Source organism: Cervus canadensis, chromosome 31 (genome assembly GCF_019320065.1).
Source record: "Cervus canadensis isolate Bull #8, Minnesota chromosome 31, ASM1932006v1, whole genome shotgun sequence".
Classification (NCBI taxonomy): Eukaryota; Metazoa; Chordata; class Mammalia; order Artiodactyla; family Cervidae; genus Cervus; species Cervus canadensis.
In genome coordinates, this window is record NC_057416.1 from 36,275,856 (window position 1) to 36,293,576 (window position 17,721).

At 42.2% G+C, this 17,721-nt stretch overlaps 1 protein-coding gene across 12 annotated transcripts in view; it reads left to right on the forward strand.

The window, feature by feature from the left end:
• The window catches only part of PSD3 (pleckstrin and Sec7 domain containing 3), a 573,880-nt gene that overhangs the window by 179,237 nt on the left and 376,922 nt on the right, over positions 1–17,721 (forward strand). The gene's annotated exons all lie outside the window — the stretch shown is intronic.

The following is a 17,721-nucleotide window of genomic DNA, read 5'->3' on the forward strand; positions in this document are numbered from 1 at the left end:
AGAGCTTAGTGCCTGTGGAAAAGCAGTAAGTGGACAATAGATGTGACCTGGATGGTATGTCATATTGTCCTTACCTGGCTGCGAGGTGGAATTATCTTTGTTCTTAAAATCACACAGGTGTTAAATGGTAAAACTGGTCTTTCTTGTTCCCTATATTGTGATTGCCTGTAGATAATGCAGCGTGGCAGCCAAGAGAAAAATTCTGGCACTTTGAATGGTGCTTTGGCCCATGGTAGTCACTCGATAAATGTTTGTTCAATGAATGAGTTAAACACCACAGGAGATTGAATTGCTAAGCCTAAGAACCTTTCAGGAATGTATGGATAGAAGAGGTGCTCTGATACTGACCCTGGTCACGTGGTGGAGTAGAATTTCCGGAGTTGGCAGGTTTCTGACCTGATCATTGTTTGCTTCGCTGTGTGGTCTTGTTGCATCTCCTACTTTGGGTAGATGGAATTTTTCCCACTTTGCTGACAGTGTTCATGGGCTGCATTTAGAGCTCCAGGTGTGACTTTTATGACAGTTTCTTGCAAATAACAGCCTAGGGCACAGAAAATGAGAGCAGTGTGTAAATGAGTTTCCTCACACAGGTCTTTCCCTTTTGGCAGACACGTTTGATAGAAGTAGATTAAAGGCGTGGACTCGGTCTGTGTGGTGTGATTATTAACGGTCTCAGGGACCTGATTCATTCATTCTTTTGATTTCATCATATTTGTTTTTCATTCTTGACTCATTTCTTTTCTACCTTCCTTGTGTGGCTTATATATCAGTTGACTGTCTTCTGTATTGATGAGTTCTATTTGGGGAAAAGAAATCTAATAAAATACAGCATAATATTCTAAAGCTGGAGCTTAAGTAAAGATATATTTACTTTAAAAATACTTATATATTTTTAATTTAATTTTACTTTATACAAAGATATTTATATATTTAAAAGAACTTGATAGCTTCAGAGTAGTTAAGGTCAATATTTTAGAAACTCTACTAAAATAAATATATCTGTGATTAGTTAAAAAATGTTTTAATTTATAATATAATTATATATCAGAAGAGTTCACAGGAGGATTAAAAGGATAATGGCAATAATTTCTTGGTATGCATGCTTGCTAAGTGGCTTCAGTCGTGTCCGATTCTGTGTAACACTATGGACTGTAGCCTCCCAGGTTTCTCTGTCCGTGGGATTCTCCAGGTAAGAATATTGGAGTGGGCTGCCATGCCCTTCTCCAGGGGATCCTTCCAACCCAGGGATCGACCCCGTGTCTCTTATGTCTCCTGCATTGGCCGGCTGGTTCTTTACCACTAGCACCACCTGGGAAGCCCTATTCCTCTATTTAGTAAAAGTAATTTAAAAATAAACCATTTTTTGGTAGAATTCTCTTATGGTCATTGAATGTCTTATTTCTACAGCTTTTTAGAAATTTAGCTTTTGTGGAAACAACTCTTTCTTGTTATACACATATATAATTGCTTTACATACTATTTAATTAGATTACACAATATTGGCATAAATCAATTTGGTTCAATTCAGTTCAGTTGCTTAGTCATGTCTGACTCTTTGTGACCCCATGGACTGCAGCACACCAGGCTTCCTTGTCCATCACCAACTCCTGGAGCTTATTCAAACTCATGTCCATCGAGTTAGTGATGCCATCCAACTATCTCATCCTTTGTTGTCCCCTTCTCCTCCTGCCTTCAATCTTTCCCAGCATCAAGGTCTTTTCTAAGGAGTCAGTTCTTTTCATCAGGTGGCCAAAGTATTGGAGCTTCAGCTTCAGTCCTTCCAATGAATATTCGGGAGTGATTTCCTTTACGATTGACTGGTTTGATCTCCAAGGGACTCTCAAGAGTCTTCTTCAACACCACAGTTCAAAAGCATCAATTCTTTGGTGCTCAGCTTTCTTTATGGTCTAACTCTCACATCCATACATGACTACTGGAAAAACCATAACTTTGACTAGATGGACCTTTGTCAGCAAAGTAATGTCTCTGCTTTTTAATATGCTTCCAAATCAGTTTGGAAACAAACAGCTTCCAAATCAGTTTGGAAACAAACATGGTTGATTCTTGGTAACCATCAGCTCAGTGATGGGAGCAGAATTTCAGAAGCTTGCCAAAGCCTCAGTCACTAACCATGAGCACCGAGTTGTAACGGGTTTCATTGGGGATGTTTTACAGGTGCCTAGGCATCTGAGTTGGCTAAGTGAAGGGTGGAGAGAGCCTCAGCTGTATATGTAAGTTTAGAAACAAAGGCAGACATGATGGAGGATGTGAGAATTGATTAGGGAGAGAAATTAGGACACTCTCCATTTTGTTTTAGACTCATTTTTGGCTTTTATCAGCCTCATACCACTTCTATTTGTATACAGACTTACTAAACTCATGAATAATTTATTTCTGCATCTAAATTTTTTTGAAATTATTTTTTTCCTTTTACCTGGAAGAAACTTTTAAGTACTTTTAAACTGTGGTTTATAAAAATATGACCCACCAGCATCTATCTATTAAGTGACGCATAAAGTATGGGCTTCCCCCATGGCTCATAGAGTAAAAAGTCCGCCTGCAATATGGGAGATATGAGTTTGATCCCTGGGTCGGGAAGATTCCCTGGAGAAGGAAATGGCAACCTACTCCAGCATTCCTGCCTGGGAAATCCCACGGACAGAGGAGCTTGGCAGGCTACAATTCATGAGGTTGCAAAGAGTCAGACCCGACTGAGCAATTAACACATTACTAAAGTACAATATAATAACAGCAAAACTTTTTTCTGTCTCATACCCAAGTGCAGAGGTTCACTGAAAACAGGTTACACCCAGATTTTATACATCATTAAAACATGAAGTGCTTTGTACTTTGTGTCATGGTTTCTCTCTCACTTAAAGAAATCAAAGTCCACTGCATTCGCCTGGTGACTTTCACCTGCTTCAGGAAGGGTGTACATGTTGAGACCCATCTTCCAGTGTGTTCTGGTGAGGCAAGAGGTAGAGTTTGTATATGAGAGTGTTTTAGACTACCTCTCGGTTTAGAGAGCTGTTTCTTTACAGTTATTCGGGTTTTGTATGAGGTTAATTTAATTATCAAGTCTCAGCAGCTTTGTTTTTTCTACAGTATCTGAATATGTATATACATACAAAATGCCCTATTAAAATAAAGCCCTGTTTGGGAGGGGGGTTCAGGATGGGGAACACATGTAAATCCATGGCTGATTCATGTCAATGTGTGGCAAAAACTATTATAATATTGGAAAGTAATTAGCCTGCAACTAATAAAAATAAATGGGGGAAAAAAAAGCCCTTTTATAAGAGGCTACAAGATATACCACCCTAGATCATATGCGGCTCTCTGTTACTGCTGTGTTTCATTCATTCACATATTCATTGAACAAATATTGGGTGCTTCCTATTGCCACGCATTATTTTCGTTTCTGAGGATACTGTGGTCAACAGAATAGACCAAAAATTCATATTCTTGCAGGGTGAGACAGATCGTGTGTGTATGTGTGTGTGGTAATTTGGGGAAAAATAAAGCAGAGGGAGGTTAGGACTTGGGAGGAAGTTGAATTTTTAAGTAGGATGGTCAAGAATGGCCTCCCTGTCGTGACTTGGGATGAAGGCCTGAAAAAGGTGAAGGGAGTCATGTGACTGTCTTGGGGGAGGAGAGGCCAGCAGGTGCTAGTCTTGAAGCCTAGGCATGTTTCCCACCTTCTGGGAACTTGCAAAACTAGAGTGGCAGGAGTGAAATAGGCAGGGAGGAGAGCAGATGTCAATTCCTGTAAGGCCCCTGGTCCTGTCGGCTGTTGCAAGGGCTATGGCTTGTTACAGTGAGCAGAGGAGCTGGTGGAGGATTTCACAGAAAGACGCGACAGGATCTGGCTTATCTTTTAAGAGGATGTGCTGCTATTGTGTCTCATGAGATTAGATCTAAGTGGAGAAGGGCAGAAACAGGCAAAGCAGTTAGGCTGCTGTAATAATCTAGGTGAGCGATGGTGACGGCTTGGACCAGCATGATTTGTTTTGAAGATAGAGTGTGAAAGATTTCCTGATTGACTGGATATGAGATGTGAGTGAGAGGAGTCAGTGATGATTTGCAACATTTTGGCCTCTGCAGCTTGAAGCATGGAGTTAGATTAACTAGGGTAGGGAGAAGCTGATTTGGAGGGAAAGACCAGGAGCTCAGTTTTGGAGACGGCCAGTGGGCAGCAGTGATGCTAGTCTGGATTTCAGAGGAGAGGTCTGGGCTGGAGATAAACATTTGGGAGAGCTCAGAATGTATGAAATGGATGAAACTGGTTGAAACCCATAAGGGAGTGAGTGTAGATAGAAAAGGGGTTCAGGACCAAGAACCTGGGCTACTTCTGCACTGAGGCTGGGGAGATGAGATGGAACCAGTAAAGGGGAACGAGAAAAAGCTGCTGATGGGATCAGAGGAGAACCATGTCTTGGGAGCCAAGTGAAGAAGCTGTTTCAAGGAGGATGAGTCAGATACGGAAGAGGGGAGCACAGTGTCAGTCGAGGTCAAGAATTGACTTGAGGATTTAGTAATGGGAGGTCGTCGGTAAGTTTGACAGAGGCAGTTGTGGTGGAGTCCTGGGGACCTACAACTGATGGTGAGGAATCAGGAGACAACAGGAGTAGGAAATGGAAACATCAACTGTGACAAATGTTTCAAGATTCTTGTAAAGGGAAGGTGATTAAACACAGCTGAAGGGAAAAATGAGGCCAAGAAAGGTTTTAAAATGGGGAAAGTAGCAGCATATTTGCTGATAGCAAAAACAGTGAAGAGGAAGAAAGGAGTGATCTTTCATGTAGTAGCATAATTCTTATCCAAAATCAGTCAGTTCAGTTGCTTAGTCATGTCCGACTGTTTGCGACCCCATAGACTGCAGCACTCCAAGCTTCCCTGTCCATCATTAACTCCCAGATTGCTCAAACTCATGTCCATCGAATCGGTGATGCCATCCATCCAACCATCTCATCCTCTGTTGTCCCCTTCTCCTTCCACCTTCAATCTTTCCCAGCATCAGGGTCTTTTCCAGTGAGTCAGTTCTTCACATCAGGTGGCCAGTTTTATGGTTTCAGCATCAGTCCTTCCAATGAATATTCAGGACTGATTTCTTTTAGGATGGACTGGTTTGATCTCCTTGCAGTCCAGGGGACTCTCAAGAGTCTCCTCCAACACCACAGTCCAAAAGCATCAATTCTTTTCTTTATAGTCCAACTCTTACATCCACACATGACTACTGTAAAAACCATTGCTTTGGCTAAATGGACCTTTGTTGGCAAAGTAATATCTCTGCTTTTAAATATGCTGTCTAGGTTTGTCATAGCTTTTCTTCCAAGGAGCAGGCTTTTCTTCCAAGGAGCAAAAATTAACTGTGGTTTAATTTAGAATGGCTAAAATCATTTGGCTTACTATTGTAAACACCAATGTTTGTTAATATAGTCTGTATTTTCAACATACAAAGTTATCTTCCCATCTCCATCAAAAATCAAACCTTTTTCTATTCCTTAAATACATTTTTTGTTTTTTGTATGGATAGTGTCTGTTCTTCTTTTTCAGCCTCAGGGAGTTCCTAGTTGTGCACCAGTGAGCGTGGGCTTGAGGTACACTCTGCCCACAGACTTCAGTAACTGCTGACATTTTTTTTAGACTTCATTTTTTTAAAGAGCAGTTTTAGGTTCACAGGAAAACTGAGAGGAAGGCACAGAGATTTCCCACGTGCTTCCAGCCCCCACACATGCATGGCCTCCTCATTACCAACATCCCCATCCTGGGGCACACTTGTCACAAGTGATGAACCCACACTGACGCACGATCACCCCAAGTCCACAGTTAACATTCGGGCTCACTCCTGGCGTCGTGCATTCTTGGGTTTGGAAAATGTGTAATGACATGTACCCTCCATAACAGCAGAATGTTTTCACTGCCCTAAAGAGCCCGCTGTTCCACCTCTTCATCCCTCCCATTACCCCAGCCTCTGGCAACCACTGATCTTTTTACCATCTCCATGGTCTGGCCTTTTCCAGAATGTCTTTTGTTGGAATCATGCAGTGTCTGCCTTCTTCAGATTGCTTTCTTTCACTTCGTGATATACATTTAAGGTTCCTTTGGGCTTCCCTTGTGGCTCAGCTGGTAAAGAATCCGCCTGCAATGCGGGAGACCAGGGTCCTATCCCTGGGTGGGAAAGATCCCCTGGAGAAGGGAATCGCGACCCACTCCAGTATTCTGGCCTGGAGAATTCCATGAACTGTATAGTCCATGGGGCAGCAAAGAGTTGGACACGACTGAGTGACTTGCACTTTCACTTCACATGTCTTTTCATGGTTTGAGTGCTCATTTCTTTTCAGCGCTGAATAATATGCCATTGTCCAATGTACCCAAATTGATGTATCCGTTCACCCAGGACACTATGGTTGTTTCCAGCATTTATGGACAAAGCTGCTGTAAACATCCCTGTGTAGGTTTTTGTGTGGATGTGAATACCAAGGAGCATTGTGTGGATTGCTGGATTGTTTGGTTATGTTTAGTTTTGTAAGAAAACTGCCAAACTGTCTTCTGAAGTGACGCTCTGCATTCCGTCGGCAGTGAACAAGAGTTCCTGTTGCTCCATAGCCTCATCCGCATTTGGTGTTGTCAGTGTTCTGGATTTTGGCCATTCAGATAAGTGAGTAGTGATGTCTCACTGCTCTCCCGATTTTATCTCAGACACAGGTTTCCCTGCATCCTTTGAGCAGGTATGGAATCCCCTGGGTTTTCCAAGAATATATTTAGTCAACAAAATAGTCATTGCATACACAATGGCCCTATGTTTACAGATAACAACCACAGGGCCACAGATGGGTGATAAACAGTAAGAATTTAAGGAGACAAGGTCTCCGGCTCTTGTGTGGGTTGGTAGTGGCTTCTGTGTGTGCTGTGCCGATCAGCATGGACGCTGTCGAAAGACAGATTTTGACTCTTTAGGTTTGGGGTGGGGCCTGGGATCCTGCATTTCTGATTAAACTCCCAGGCAATGACCATGGTGCTAGTGCATCTCATTTTGAGTAGAAAAATATCAGATGCGCTGCGTCTGAACTTAATTTTTTTCCTTAGGTTTTTGTTCTCTTCTTCCTCTCTAGTGGGAATTCTCAGAATACATCTTCTGCCTTCTGGCTTTGCATTTTTATTGATCTCTGCAGAGAGGCTACTGGCTTCTGGGTGTGTGTTTAGTAATTAGGTAGTAATGAGGCAAGTGTCATTTGTTTTATCTGTGGAAGACCAGGCTCCCAGTCTAATGTAAACTGTGAGGCCCTTTGCTCCTGGGCCTGTGAGCATCAGCTTTTGTGCTTTAGAGGCCCAGAGGCTGGGTCCAGCACTGGCGCCCAATGGCCAGTGCAAGTGTGGTCACGCACGGTCTGCTCTCTGATGCTCTGGACACTTCCCTGCTTCTTCTAGCTCTCCTGATGAAGGTTAGTTGCCAAGTGTGCTATAGAGGTAGATTTTGTCAGCTTGTGGAAAATAAAGGAAATCTTTTAAATTCAGCACATGCTGACAAAAAGGCTTCTCAGATGGCTCTAGAAGTGAAGAGTCACTAATCAAAGGCAATTTGTGAGGGAAGTTGGGGAAGAGTTTGAAATTAATTATATATAAACTGAAAATTTAAGTTCTACATTTAGTTTATGCTGTAATTTAGATCAAAAATCTTGTCCTGAATTTAATTTTCATGAGGCATATTCTTAGGATCATCTATATCAGTGCTGCCCAGGAGAAATACGATGTGAGTCTTATGTATATAATTTAAAATTTTCTAGTAGCCACCTTAAAAAAGTAGAAATAAACAGGTGAAATGAATTTAAAGAATATATTTTATTTAACCCAGTTATCCAAAATATTGTCATTTCAATATGTAATAAATATGAAAATTATTGAGGAGATTATCTGTTTTCTTCTTCTTTCTACCCTAAGCCTTAGAAATCAGACATGTATTTTATATTCATAACACACCCGCCGTGTTTCAGGTGCCAAACGGCTCCACGTGCTGCTGTGTTGGACAGCGCTAGTATACAGAGCAGTTGCTGGTGTAATAAGTACAGTTTTGTTTGTACCTTCATTTCATCATTCTCTGTGAATATCAGCATACTGTTTGCTATAGTGATAGCATTTGTGGCTAGCTAAATGTTGAAGTTAGGATGGGATTTTTTTATATTAATTAAAAAAATTTACCCTAAAATGCCTAGATAAATGATGTTTGGAAAAGAGAAAATTATAAATATGCAAGAAATGCTGACCTGCTGACTGACTTGTGTCTCAGTCGTGTCCGACTCTCTGAGACCCCGTGGACTGTAGCCCACCCGGCTCCTCTGTCCATGGGATTCTCCAGGCAAGAACACTGGCGTGGGTTGCCATTTTCTCCCCCAGGGGATCTTCCCCACCCAGGGATCGAACCCACACCTCCTGTGCCTCCTGCGTTGGCAGGCAGGATGCTTTACTGCTGCGCCGCCTGGGAAGCCCTTGAGCAGAGGCGCCTGGCGGGCCACAGTCCATGGAGTGACAAGAGTCGGACACGACTTAGTGACTGAACAGCAGAGGTGAGGCTCTCCATCAGTTAAAAATGGCTGAGACTTTCAGATAATACATTTAAGCAAAATTATTTAGGATAATTTGCTTCTTCAGATAACTTCTGAGAAGTAGTTATAACAGCAACATCAGGAAGAGTTTTGAAGGTGAAAAGCTCCATTCTGAACATACTTCATCGCCATTTTCATTTGGTTCCCACAAATCCCTCTGAGGTAGATAGGTATGTATTGTGGCAACTCCCATTTTACGGATGGGGAACCTGAGACCAGAAAGGTGTAGTAATTTGCCCCAGGACACCCGGTAGCTAAATTGTGGATCTAGGATTTGAACTCTAGATAGTCTGAGACCAGAGCTTAACTTTTTTCAAGTCTGTGCCAGACGGTTTCCTTAGCGCGTCTCAGTGATGCCTCCTTAAATGGTGTGATTCATGGGTAAAGAGTGGGGACTGTTTGATTTATGAAATCCTTGTGTTCTGAAAACTTGAGTATAAATTAACTGTTTAAATAAATCCTTTGCCATTAATTTGTCTTAATTTCAGAATTGCTTTATCTTGGCTTCTGACTGATCTTCAATTTGAGTTGAGCCTCAACACTTTATTTCTCTGCTGAACCCTGGCTTGGAGGGAAAGCAGCTAATGATATGTAAGGTAAACCTCCCATGTAGGAGAGAACTAGAGCTTACAGCTTGATTGGGGGCATTTGGTTCTAACATACTAATAAAAGATTATTGTAACTTATTGTTAACTGCAGTCTCAGCAGCAGTCATTTATTGAGTGATTATTATATGCTAAGCGTTGTGCTAAGACTTTGCGCTCATGATCTTTTTTAATCATTAAAATGATGCTGTAGGGTTGGTTTTATCTTCCTTGATAAATAAGTGCCAAAAGCATTGCCATTTTATCTGAAACAGACAGTGTATTCAATTCTGGCTGTCACTTTTTAAAAGAGACATTAGCAATGAATGGACACCTAAGTATCTGAGTGGTGGATGAATGGTCAGAAAATCATGTGATATTAGGAGAGATGTAGAAACTCTAGTCTTTAGTTTAAGGAAAGAAGATTTAATGGACAGAATAATTGTTTTTAAGTATTAGGAGCAAGGATTGTGGTCTAAAGAGAAACCTGACTACTGAAAAGGAATATATACACTTATTCCATCTTTCTCCAAAGAATTAGAGAAGTTTACAGAAAAGCAGATTTTTACCTCAAAATGATAAAGAACTTTTCCCCAGAGCTGTTTGAAAAGCTAAGCTCCTTTCTGTTTACACGTGTTTGGACAGAGACCTGGATATTTAGATTAAATGCTTACATTTGGAAGATTCGGAATATAGGAATTGGCTATTGGGTGAGTTGTCCAATTGGTCAAAGGAGAGACCCTTTAGGTTCTTCCCAGTATTTGGGGTTTGGAATTTGTTTTAAACTGTGTTCTAAAATCAGACTTTTTGCAATGTAAATAATCACTAACTCAGTTGTTTTGGAAATTAAGTTGGAGATTGTGATTTACTAATAGAATGTCAGAGCTAAGAAGGCCTTTAGAAATCTTGTGGTCTAACCTCATTTTGCAAATGAGGATACTGAGAAAATTAGAGAAAATAAAGACCCAGTTAGACAAGTACTCAGCTTGTATTAATTTCAGCTACACTGTTTTTTTTTTCTTTTTTCTTACTATATTACTAATGTGTAGGTGGAATAGACTGAATGACCTATAGCACATTTTAAAAGGTTCTTTTAAATCTTCTCTAGTGCTAATAGAATGAAGCAGCCTTAAGTTCATTTTGTTCTAATTGGGGCACATTTGAGTCCTTTTTTTGTTATCTCATCTGAACTTGAAGCTCAGTGATTTTCCTGCAGACAAGCTTTCTGTTTCTTCAACTTATTTGATGCCACGGTGTTTTATTTCCCTGAAAACATAAGCATCTTTCACTTTGAAGGCGGAAAGGAAGCATACAGTGGCTCTGATAATTCATCATTCCTTAGACACATGTTTACTGAAGGCCTCCTGTGTGCCACATGCTTCCCTAAACACAATTGTAGGGTTTTACTCTGAGCTGGGAAGTCATCAGATAGTGTGGAACAGTGGAAGAGGAAATCTGTCGTTCTTTTTCAAAAAGTATCACTAACAACCTAAAAGGATTCTCTGGGAGTTTCAGCCAGCTGTAGTCTGCTTTGATTTAGGAAACACACACCTTTTGTCCAGTTGGCACACAGCGGAATTACTGCAGTTACAGCTTTGATCCTTGTTAGTTATATAAGCAAGTCATTCTGCCGTGTACTGATTTGGGAAGCATCACAACTTCATGACGGGGTCAGACAGTCCCGGCTTTGAGACCCAGCTCTCAGGGGTGCTCCGGTTTTGAACAGATGTATTAATTCTGAGCTTCAGTTTCGTCATTGGTAAAATGGTGTTAAAACTGGTTTCTTGTGTGTGTGTGTGTGTGGGACTTTTTTGATGATGAAAGGATTAAAAGGAGACCATGCTTGTGAAATGCTCAGCTCAATCATGGCATGTTGTAAACATTCAATAAAAGCACAGCGATTACTATGATAGTTTAGAAAAGGGGATTTTAAGAGTGGGTAAGTTATTTTAAAGATAGATTTAGGGTGCTAACTCAGCTTTAATTTATGTTTAGTTTAGACTAAATGTCTTAAATGCCTTTGTCTAAAAGTCCTGACATTGAAACAGTACTTAAAGTAATGCCTCTGTCTCAGCACTGTTTGTTTTACGTGTGTATGAATTAATTCTTGTAAATGTCACTGGCTGCTTTTGTACTCTCACGGTTTGACACATTCTCGAACTCTCTTCCCATTCCACAGGCATTATCAGTTTTGGACAATTCTGGAAATTTGACAGTTGATTAAAACAGATGGAGAGGTTCCTGTCTGTGGGTCACCCAAGGACACCCATGAAATGGTTCACTGTGAAGCCTCCCTGAGTTTTAGAGGCATGCTTGTTTGTGTGGTGTGTGTGTGTGTGTGTGTATGTGTGTTGTGTGTGTGTGTGTTGTGTGTACGCTGTTACCCAGAATCTTTGTCCTTCCAGAGTGTGAACATAGCACCTTTTGATTCTGTAGACAAGTTCACCTCTGATGTTTTTTGTTTGCATATTTTTACACTTGGAAATTCAGTATGATTTTTATTTAGTTCAGCATCATATCTATAGTGGTGTCTGGTTAAAAGCATTACAAAGTTGATTCGCCAGTCTTCAAGTGATACCAGGAGACAGTCCTATGTGTAACTGGATTGGACCTCCCTAAAAGTTGTCTTTATGGTGCCCTACTTTTCTTGGGTGGTGGCCTGCTCATTTCTGCATCGCATTTTCCTGGGGCTTTAGGTGTCACCTAGCTGATTTGAATACATCCAGGTTATTTGGAGAGGAATGTGGATATTTTAACTGTCTGTGGAAGCGGTATTTTATTTCCCTCTCCTCAATTATTTGAAAGTACTCTGGCAAAATAAGGCCACTCTGATAATGTGATATTTCAGCATTGTTTTCACTTGGCCCACGAGTGAGTGTGAACATTAGGAGAATTCTAGATCGTGCAAAGGGCAGGCCTCTGGTGGAGACGTGGGCGGGTGCGGCTTTCTGTCTTGGACTGTGTAATTAATTTTTTAAAATCCCTCTTAAAATATAAAATTTGAAATGTTTTTCTGATTATGAAAAATGACCTGGTAACTGTAAACAAATTGAGATATAGAGAAATATCTAAAGAAGAAAACAAAAGTCATCTATAATTCCTCTCAGAGATAAAACACAGTTACCTTTTTGTGAGGCATCTCTGTTTCTTCTCTTATTCTGAGCATGTGTGTTTTGTTTGTATTCGTACAGTATATGTAGTTTTACATGTTGTTTTTACTTTGCTTAATATTGTATTATGGACATTTACCAATGTTCCTAAAACTGCAAATATGCTTTTTAAATGGCCATCTAGTATTTAATGTTAGTGCTCTTCATAACTTATTTAGCCAGTTCCCTATTGTTGGCTACCTAGGGTATTTCCAGGATTTCACTGTGGTTTTATTTCTACATATATGTATATTAAACACATGCATGCACACACACATACAAACACACACACTCTTCATATACAAACTTTCGTCTGTATTTCTGATTGTTTCCATATAATTTTTTCCTGTAAGAGGAGTTTGAGAGCCTTAGGTGTGAACTTTTAAAGCCCTCCATATCTGTATTTCTTTCTGTAAAGGTGGCACCATTTATATTTACATTTTACCCACCACAGTATAGCCTCAGAAAGAGACTTTTGTGGTTTTTAAGTGATATAGGTTAGGACTGGCTTTGTTGTAGCCATTATCTAAGTTCACATCTTTCAAAAGAGGTTGTGGAACTACCGAGCTGAAATCTTATCTAAATCTAGTACAGACCGAATCCTAGTTTGATATTTTGCTGATGAGGAAAATGAGACTTCAGTTCAGTTCAGTCGCTCACTCGCGTCTGACTGTTTGCAACCCTATGAATCGCAGCACGCCAGGCCTCCCTGTCCATCACCAACTTCCGGAGTCCACTCAAACCCATGTCCATCGAGTCAGTGATGCCATCCAACCATCTCATCCTCTGTCATCCCCTTCTCCTCCTGCCCTCAATCCCTCCCAGCATCAGGGTCTTTTCCAATGAGTCAACTCTTCGCATCAGGTGGCCAAAGTACTGGAGTTTCAGCTTCAGCATCAGTCCTTCCAGTGAACAGCCAGGACTGATCTCTTTTAGGATGGACTGGTTGGATCTCCTTGCAGTCCAAGGGACTCTCAAGAGTCTTCTCCAACACCACAGTTCAAAAGCATCAATTTTTCGGTGCTCAGCTTTCTTCACAGTCCAACTGTCATATCCTTACATGACCACTGGAAAAACCATAGCCTTGACCAGACGGACCTTTGTTGGCAAAGTAATGTCTCTGCTTTTTAATATGCTATCTAGGTTGTTCATCACTTTCCTTCCAAGGAGTAAGCGTCTTTTAATTTCATGGCTGCAATCACCATCTGTAGTGATTTTGGAGCCCAAAAAATAAAGTCTGACACTGTTTCCACTGTCTCCCCATCTATTTCCCATGAAGTGATGGGACCGGATGTCATGATCTTAGTTTTCTGAATGTTAAGCTTTAAGCCAACTTTTATAACTAACACCCAAAAAAGATGTCCTTTTCATTATAGGGGACTGTAATGCAAAAGTAGGAAGTCAAGAAACACCTGGAGTAACAGGCAAATTTGGCCTTGGAGTACGGAATGAAGCAGGGCAAAGGCTAATAGAGTTTTGCCAAGAGAATGCACTGGTCATAGCAAACACCCTTTTCCAACAACACAAGAGAAGACTCTACACATGGACATCACCACATGGTTGACACCGAAATCAGATTGATTATATTCTTTGCAGCCAAAGATGGAGAAGCTCTATACAGTCAGCAAAAACAAGACCGGGAGCTGACTGTGGCTCAGATCATGAACTCCTTATTGCCAAATTCAGACTTAAACTGAAGAAAGTAGGGAAAACCACTAGACCATTCAGGTATGACCTAAATCAAATCCCATATGACTATACAGTGGAAGTGAGAAATAGATTTAAGGGACTAGATCTGATAGACAGAGCCTGATGAACTATGGACGGAGGTTTGTGACATTGTACAGGAGACAGGGGTCAAGACCGTCCCCATGGAAAAGAAATGCAAAAAGGCAAAATGGCTGTCTGAGGAGGCCTTACAAATAACTGTGAAAAGAAGAGAAGTGAAAAGCAAAGGAGAAAAGGAAAGATATTCCCATTTGAATGCAGAGTTCCAAAGAATAGCCAGGAGAGGTAAGAAAGCCTTCCTCAGCGATCAATGCAAAGAAACAGAGGAGAGACTGCAGTAGTTAACTGATTGATTTCCCCAAGTTCATGTGGTTGGTAATTGGCTGAGCAGGGTTACAGACTTTGACTCCTGTCCTGCGTCTTTGCTTTTTTATCTTCATCCTGATGCACCAGAGATAGTTGGCCCCCAGGACTGAATTAGAGGGGAATAGAGCCTGTCACCAAACACTGTTTCGCTGCAGGATAGCCTCTGCTGGGTGTATGGTCCCATTTGTTACCCACCGTCTGGCCCAGCACGTGCCTCTTCCCTGTATCTCCCCCAAATCTCTGGGCTTTGTTTTGATTGGCCTGGCTTGAGTTATGTGCCTTGGCCAAGTCTGCGTCACCCGCCCAGATGCTTGGCCCTGCGTGGAGATGAGGGGAAGATGTCAATTTAAGCCTAACACATGGAGTGAGAATGGAGGAGAGATTATTTAAAGAAGAAAAGAGGTGTTCTGTTCTGAGAAGAAAGTGCTGGGCCGGCAGAAACAACAGCTGTCCGAGGCTGATGAAATGGGGCTGGCCAGAGGAAGCGTATGCCATGTGGAGGGTTGGCAGTGTACAGGCGAGGGGCAGGCAAGAGCTGAGCACAGGAAAAACCATAGAGGCCTGCAGCCCAGCCAAGAGAGGAGGGGGGGAGGGAGGGAGGGAGGGAGGGAGGGGAATTGGAAAGGTGAGCTGAAGCCAGATCCTGCAGTGAAGTAGGCTGCTTGGATTTTGTCCTACAAACACGGTTAGTCAAGGTCATTGCAGGGGTTTAAACAGTTTGTGCCTGTGTGCCTGCCTAGTCACTCAGTCATGTCCAATTCTTGGCGACCCCATGGATGCTAGCCCACCAGGCTCCTCTGTCCATGGGATTTCCCAGGCAAGAATACTGGAGTGGGTTGCCATTTCCCGCTCTGAGGGATCATCCCGACTGACCCAGGGATAGAACCCAAGTCCCCTACTTTGGCAGGCGGGTTCTTTACCACTGTGCCACCTGGGAAGTAGTTTAGCCTTTTAAAAAGATTGTGCGCCTCTCCTTTCTCCAAGGCAGGAAGGAAGAGGGAGAACACTGAGGAGGCATTTGTGGGAGAGACATGGAAGTTGTTTGGGTGGGAATACAAATGTGGAAAAGTGAGTGAGCCACGGTCTGTGTAGGTCAACACAACCTGCTGGGTGGTGGGATGTAAGGTGAGGAGGAAGGACAGATTTCCGGCTTCCTTAGCCCTGCGGATAGAGCTCCTGGAATTGAGATCCAGCTCTCCCATTGCATACTGCTTGGTGTTACTCGGTTCCTCCCACCCAGCCTGTAAACTTCTTGAGAACAAGAATGAGATCTGTCTCCTTTTTCTTCTTATAGTCCTGGCATGTATAATAGGCACTGGTTGAACATATTAATAGATTAGGGGGAGCTGAGCCTAAACCCCACTCCCAGGGTGGGCCTCAAGAGGAGGCTTACAAGAGTAACAGATCCCATTTGTTAGGATATTTTTTGTTGATGGTTTTTAAACTTGTTTAAAATGATATAAATTATGTGGGAAGAAGGTACCGTAAATGGCATTTCATAGAAAATAAAGAAATCTGTCCTAGGTAAATTTTTTTAAACTTTATCCTTCTTTTCACTTTATTTTTTAATTAGTTCATTTATTTCTGGTTGCACTGGGTCTTCATTGCTGCTCGAGGGCTTTGTCTGGTTGCGGAGAACAGGGGCTACTCTGTGTCGTGGTACAGGGGCTTCTGATTGTTGTGGCTTCTCTCATTGTGGCACACAGGCTTAGTTGTCTGTGGACGTGTCCCAGACCAGGGATCCAGCCCGTTTTCTCCTGCATTGGCAGGTGGATCCTTATTCACTGCACCTCCAGGGAAGTACACACCCTCGATAATTTTTTGATAGAGGTTTAACATTTTCTAATCCCCGGCTGTTGTTGTTGTTCAGTCACGTCCGACTCTTTGTGACCCCATGGACTGCAGCATGCCAGTCTTCCCTGTCCTTACTGTCTCCCAGAGTTTATTCAAACTCATGTCCATCAAGTCAGTGATGCCATCCAACCATCTCATCCTCTGTGGTCCCCTTCTCTTCTTGCCTTCAGTTTTCCCCAGCATCAGGGTCTTTTCCAATGAGTCAACTCTTCGCATCAGGTGGCCAAAGTATTGGAGCTTCAGCTTCAGCATCAGTCCTTCCAATGAATAATCAGGGTTGATTTCCTTTAGGATTGACTGGTTTGATCACCTTCCAGTCCAAAGACTCTTAAGAGTCTTCTCCAGCACTATAATTCAAAAGCATCAGTTTGATGCTTTCAAACTGTGGTGCTAATCCCTGGTATTCTCATTAAATCAGCCACCCTATTTTTGTTCTTCCAGGTAATTTTTTTCTGCCTAAACTGTTTCTTTTTTCTTTGATGTTATTTATTCCAAATAGCAAAACTGCAACAAAATATCAGATAAGTAGCCGCGGCGTCTCTTCTGGTGTCTCTGCACCTTTGGTGCTGCTGCCTTTCTGGGTTCTTTGGTCTCTCTGTTTCTCCTTTACTAAAAGTCTTATTCTGAAGTGCTTCTGAAAGGAGGCCCAAACTGGAAGAAATCAGCCCAGTGGCCCAGCTCTCTGAGGTTACAGGGCAAAGCAAGCCTCTTCGCAGAATGTGCTCCTGGCCTGGAAGCCCAGTGCCTCGCTGGGCTCAGAGGCGCCCGGCGGTCCCGGCCTCTCTCACCGCACTCGCAGCAGTGTTTGCGCGGTCCGGCCTGGCAGGTGGCTCCGCAGGCCGAACGGCGGCTCCGCCCCAGCACGTCCTGACCGCCTGACTACAACGTGCGTTTTGTTCTCTCGTTTCTCTGTTTACTACGGATTTTAAAAACGACGATGAAAAGATTCTCAAAAACCAAGTCTGCTGTATACATCTGTGTCTCTTTTCCTGTCCTGCGTATAGGGTTATCATTACCATCTTTCTAAATTCCATATATATGCGTTAGTATACTGTGTTGGTGTTTATCTTTCTGGCTTACTTCACTCTGTATAATGGGCTCCAGTTTCATTTGGACTCTGTGGGAGAAGGCGAGGGTGGGATGATCTGAGAGAATAGCATTGAAACATGTATATTATCAAGTGTGAAACAGATCGCCAGCCCAGGTTGGGTGCATGAGACAAGTGCTCAGGGCTGGTGCACTGGGAAGACCCAGAGGGATGGGATGGGGAGGGAGGTGGGAGGGGGGATCGGGATGGGGAACACATGTAAATCCATGGCGGATTCATGTCAATGTATGGCAAAAACCACGACAATATTGTAATTAGCTTCCAACTAATAAAAATAAATGAAAAAAAAAAAAAGATGTGGTACATATATACAATGGAATATTTCTCAG